Source organism: Nycticebus coucang, chromosome 18 (genome assembly GCF_027406575.1).
Source record: "Nycticebus coucang isolate mNycCou1 chromosome 18, mNycCou1.pri, whole genome shotgun sequence".
Taxonomy (NCBI): domain Eukaryota; kingdom Metazoa; phylum Chordata; class Mammalia; order Primates; family Lorisidae; genus Nycticebus; species Nycticebus coucang.
In genome coordinates this window covers 62137691-62143690 of record NC_069797.1, presented here as the reverse complement: position 1 = coordinate 62143690, position 6000 = coordinate 62137691, and the positions used below count along the sequence as shown (strand labels likewise).

At 45.4% G+C, this 6000-nt stretch overlaps 1 non-coding gene across 1 annotated transcript; it reads right to left on the bottom strand.

The window, feature by feature from the left end:
• Positions 1–1674: 1674 nt before the first annotated feature.
• Positions 1675–1781, bottom strand: LOC128571322 (U6 spliceosomal RNA). Its single transcript, XR_008375754.1, has one exon. It is a non-coding gene; the product is annotated as a U6 spliceosomal RNA (small nuclear RNA).
• Between the last annotated feature and the right edge of the window lie 4219 nt (positions 1782–6000).

The following is a 6000-nucleotide window of genomic DNA, read 5'->3' as shown; positions in this document are numbered from 1 at the left end:
CTCTACCAGCCCAGTCAGGCGTTGGGGGTCTTCTGAAAAAGGGGGGTGATTAGTTTTCCAGTTATACAGGTCTGCGGAAGAAAATGGCCAGTACTGGAGGGGCTGGAGAGGAGGTGGTCCCTCATCTGTTGCCACCGGTGGGGGGCCGTATGCCCTCAGGGGCAGGGCAACAGTAGTGTTGGGAGACATTCCTCCCTGGCGGTGACTCCTGGTACCTTGTGCGGGCCCCAGTGAAGGTTCCCCCGGGGGTGCAGATGGGGCAATCACCGGATCCGGCAATGCTGGTCCTCCCTGCCCCCCGACAGGAGCCAAGGCGGGAGGGTATGGGGGAGGAGGGGGCGGAGGGTCGAGGAGAAGATGATCAGTCTGAATTTCCGGGTAGATCTTCTTGGGGGGTCCGAGCTGTCGCCCCCTTTTCTGGAACCAGAAGATTGGACAGCGAGCACCTGAGGATTAGACGGGGGCCTGGATGTGGCAGTCCACGGCCGAACCCAGGGGGGCGGATTCTGCACCAGGTCCTGCCAGACTATGATGTAAGGTTGTTGATCCGGATGGGCTCCCAGTCCTCTCTGAAAAATAATCTCTTTGATAGCAAAAATAAGAGATAAGTCAAAGGTTCCTCCTGAGGGCCAGCCGATGTTAAAAGTGGGCCACTCCAAAGAGCAGAAAGTCTGCCATGGGCCTTTTTTATTTTTTTTTTTTTTTTGGTTTTTGGCCAGGGCTGGGTTTGAACCCACCACCTCTGGCATATGGGACCGGCGCCCTACTCCTTGAGCCACAGGCACCGCCCTGCCATGGGCCTTTTTTAACCTCTACTGACAGATCACGACCTCTTCTCTTCACTTCAGTCCAATGATCTAGAGTCAAACTCAGAGGGGTTGTCACAGTCTGTCCCATCGTCAGTAGATATGTCAGAAACACAAATAACAGGAATAACAGAAATATTACAGATACAAGGACCTACCTACCACACTTGGTCCCTCACAAGCCTACAACAGAATCAGACGGGCGCATTTCCCGTAATTTTTGATCGAACAACTGGACTCGATCAGCGCCCTTACAGCAGGAGACAACCAGGCGTCCCTGGTTCTCCTCAGTTCCTGGGGCATCCCCCAGGATTTCAGCCTGTGGTCCTCCGGGCATGTCTACCGACCACTGTCCAGCCACTCTCACGAGGTGCCGAACGGCTGCAAAACCGAAAGCGTGCACACAAAGTCAAACAAAGGACTGAAGACATAGACCAGACAGTTTTCGGGGTACCCCTTTCTTACCTCCAAGGTCGACTCTGCAGGTGAAGGGTGGTCATCAAATCACGGGAGAGCCCCCAAATGAAAGACCTGGGGCAGGACCCCCCACTCTGCCCTGAGCTCTGACGACCCCAATCAACCGCAAGAGACGGCGCTTGATGCAAACAGCAAGAGGATTTTATTTCAGCATGCTGGGGCTTGACTCACAACTCTTTTAGGAGCGGAGGAGTCAAGCCCTGAACAGCAGGTTTTACAAGCTTATAAAGGCAAAAACCATAAAGTAGGGAGGGGCAGCAGACATAGCAGGGGCTTTAGGGAGGGGTAGGAGACATAGCAGGGGCTTTAGGGAGGGGTAGCAGACATAGGGGCTTTTCCAGATCAGAAGAACTCTGGTTCATTACTCATCTGTCTTTTTTTTTTTTTTTTGAAAAATATGGAACGCTTCACGAATTTGCGTGTCATCCTTGCGCAGGGGCCATACTAATCTTCTCTGTATCGTTCCAATTTTGGTATATGTGCTGCCGAAGCGAGCACTACTCATCTGTCTTAAGACAAGATCAGCAGTTAAACATTTGCTTAGCTTTTTTCTTTCAGAACCAGTTACCGGTTATCTGCTTCAGCTCGGGGCTATTTCCTAAGACAGTTACAAAAGGTCACATTCTTATGGTAGGGGGCGAGGGGTGCTGCTACATATCTGGTCCCCCCCCCTTTTTGGATTTGGTAGTACTTTCCTTCAACACCACAGCACTCTACCGAGGGCCATAAATTGAGACTCTGTCTCTACAAAAAATAAAAACCTTGGAGCCTAGTTAGCTTGGGATCTGTATACAGAAGAGGGGAGCATTGTTATTATCGAGAGCTTTAGTTCTGTCTCCATTTGTTTTTCAATTATTTCTATTATTTTTTAGTGTCCCAAAAGAATGATAGTACTTTTGATTTTCCTTTTTTTTTTTTTTTCCTAAGGCTGTTCCCTCTGCCTAAAATACCCTCCTTCCCCACAGAGATAGTATTTATTGAGTCCATACTGTATTGCAGACACTGTTTTAGGTACTTTACAAGTTTTAATTTATTTGATCCTCATAGTAGCCAAATGAGGTTAGCACCCCTGTTATCTCCATTTTATAGATTAGGCAACTGAGGCTTTGAGGGTTGAAAAACTTGCCCAAGCTCACATAGCTAGTGAGTATAGACTCACCCAACTCTGAGACCATAGTCTTAACCACTGTTCTACTGCTTCTAGGAATGTGTGTCTAAATCACACCCACCTTCGGGTGTATGGTTTAAATGCCAGCCTCTTCTCCACCAAAGAGGCTTTTCCTCCAATCTTCTGACTGGAGATAATCCTGCTTCTTCCTCTAAAATTCTCCAATTTGTTAGTTTATCTCTTAGGAATTTTCCTTCTACTTGGCATTTTTTATTTGTACACAATATATGTCTTAGCTTACCTATTAGGTTTGATACTCCGTGAGGGCAAGAACTAGGTTATATTCAATTTTCTAAGTCCCTGAGGCCTGACAAAGTGTCAGCTGCCATTGTTAATAAAACAAATGCTGGCATAACAAAGACTAAATTCTAATTCAAAACAAAACCAGCAATAAAATAAATTAAGTAAATGATTGTGAAACTAACTGTAAAGAGTTCTCTCTCCACATTCCAACTGGTAATCAAAATTTTAATACTAGATCTTTAGTTTGCTTTTGTTTTTTCTTTCTCTTCCTCAACATGTAGGGCACAAAGGGACTGAATTGAGAGCCAAAGAGTGGGGGAGGGAATGGAATGGAAGAGGGTAGAGCCAAAGAAGCCATTATTTCAATCTCCTTCGAAGCCCCAGGGCCAGAAAATTGAGACCAGCCCAGCCAAATGCTTCCTTTTACATTCTCAGATGCCAAGATCAAAGTCCCACACGTCACAAAGCAAACTGAGACACAGACACCCCTACCCGGGCTTTCAGTTAAGAAATGACACTTCTGTCCCTAATAACTAATACCATATAAAAATTTATGTAAGTGCAAAGTGACTAAGATTTCTTCAAAAGTGCATACTTTCTCAAGTCTGACCCAAAAATTTGTGAGATGGGAATCATTTCCATTTCACAACAGACTCCATTCTAAATAAAAATTAAATGGGTAAGAAAAGGGCATGTGAGTGCTGACCATCAGGAAGATTCACATCCGTGGGGAACCCACTCATCAGAGGGAGGAAGCCCAGCAGAGGCCATCAGAACCTGATAAAGGAAGAAAGAAGTGACCACAGTGATGTGTGAGCCAGCCCTCCCTCAGTGCCAGGTGTGAGATGTGTGCCCTATGCAAATCCAGCAGGGTCTGGAACAAAGGAACTTGGTAGAGATGCTTATGTAACTCAATGTGGGCCCACAGAGGAAGAAAAAGTAGTAAGTAGTAAGAAGAACTGCCTCTCTACACTTAAGTGTGACCGAAGAAATGGTGGAAGAGAGGTGAAAGTGAGGAGTGTTCTGGGAGGAGATGAGCTATCCTAGAGCTCATGGTAGCCTGGGAGGAAGACTGGCCACACCAGATACAATACAAACGTCAAACATCCGGGGAAAGATAAACAGAAACCCACAAAGGCCCTGAAACAACGGTTCTTGACCCTGTTTTTGGCTCTCTCACCCCTTTGAAAATATAATGAAAAAATTCTTTTCTTGGAAAAAGAGCATAACTATGCCTACAAGGGTTATTTATGGTTAAGAACCTCTGTTCCTTTTGTAAAAGGCATGAATGGTATTCAAAAATGAACAGTGTAATCACAAACAACCAAATGAGGCCACAGGTAAGGAAGGGGATCCAAAGATGCTGATGCAGCTGAGAAAAGATCTGTGAGGTTCTAAGACATAACGCACAGGGCGAGGGGCAGCTGAGAGCCACTTGCGGACATGAAGTCCTGGCATGGAGCTGTGAGAGCAAGACCAAGCAGGTGTAAGCCCAAAATGGAAGGAAAATTTTTAAATGTTAAAACCAATAAAAATATGCTTTTGCCGATGTTCAGGATAAGAACTGTCCTTTGTGCTAGCAGTACGACATTAGCAAAACTCCCCAACCTCTCTTTTGCCCCCAGTTACATCATTTCTGTCAAGGAGATTAATTTGTTGACCCTAAAGTGTGGTAATACATTGCATCAAGGCAACTGAAAGCCAAGATAGAAGTTCAAGAGCAACTGGCCACATTAAATGGATTCAAGAATCTTGGCCTAGAATAAGCACCTACTGAAAAGTAATTGGCTGAGAAAAGAGGAAACAGGAAACACCAACTTTTGTCAAATAGAATTATCTTAGATCTTTTCTGTGTCGCTTTGATTTTTTGTTGTTGATCTTTTTTTCTTTCTTTCTTTCTTTTTTTTTTTTTTTGAGACAGAGTCTCACTTTGTCACCCTTGGTAGAGTGCCATGGTGTGTCAACTCATAACAACCTCAAACTCTAGGGCTTGAGCGATTCTTTTGCCTCAGACTCCCAAGTAGTAGGACTTTAAGCACCAGCCACAATGCAAAGCTGTTTTTATTTTATTTTATTTTATTTTTTGGAGACAGAGTGTCATTTAGCTGCCCTGGGTACCGAAGCATCACAGCTCACAGCAACCTCAAACTCTTGGGCTTAAGCGATTCTCTCGCCTCATCCTCCTGAGTAGCTGGGACTACAGGCACCCACCTCAACACCTGGCTATTTTTTGTTGTTGTTGTTGTCTTTTTTGTTTTAGCTGGCCCAGGGTGGGTTTAAACCTGCCAGCCTTGGTGTATGTGGCCGGCACCCTACCCACTGAGCAACAGGTGCCTCCATGCACAGCTGTTTTTAGAGATGAGGTCTCACTCTGGCTCAGGTTGGTCTCAAACTCATGAGCTCAGGCAATCCACCCACCTCCTCCCAGAGTGCTAGGATTATAGGCATGAGCCACTGCACCTGGCCCTTTTCTGTGTCACTTTGGAAGATAAATCCAGCATTGGTAGATGAAAATCTCAGGAATGTAGGTGTCAGATTCCTACTAGGAAAAATGTAATATAAATTAGAGTTTTTCTTGAATGGAATGGGCTATCTTAGGAACTAGTGAGTCCCATGTCATGGTAGATACCAGCAATCATTTCAAGGGGCTTTTGTGGAAGGGAACTAAAGTCTCTTCCAACCTTGAAAGTCTGTGATTCTGTTATTCTATAAGATAGGGAAAGAAAAGAATGAGTACTTTCTCAGCTCATCATCAGGGTTTTTGTTTGCGGGGGAGAGAGGGGGGAGTATGTTGATTCTTTTGTTTTTTATTTTTTTAAGACAGAGTCTTGGCTCCCTGACTGTATCTCAGCAGCTAGGGCACCAGCAACATACACCCAGGCTGGTGGGTTCAATCCCAGCCCAGGCCTGCCAAACAACAATGACAATTACAATCAAAAAATAGCCGGACATTGTGGCAGGCTCCTGTAGTCCCGGCTACTTGGGAGGCTGAGGCAGGAGAATCGCTTGAGCCCAAGAGTTTGAGGTTGCCATGAGCTGTGACGTAACGGTACTCTACCAAGGATGACCTAGTGAGACTCTGTCTCAAAAAAAAAAAAAAGAAAAAGACAGAGTATCACTCTATTACACAGGCTTGAGTGGAGTGGCCTTATCATAGTTCATGGCAGCCTCAACTCCTGGGCTCAAGTGATCCTCCCATTTCTGTCTCCTAAGTAGCTGAGATTACAGGTTCATACCAACTTGACAGGATAACTTTTAAATTTTTTGTGGAGATGGGGGTCTCACTATGTTACCCAAGCTGGTCTC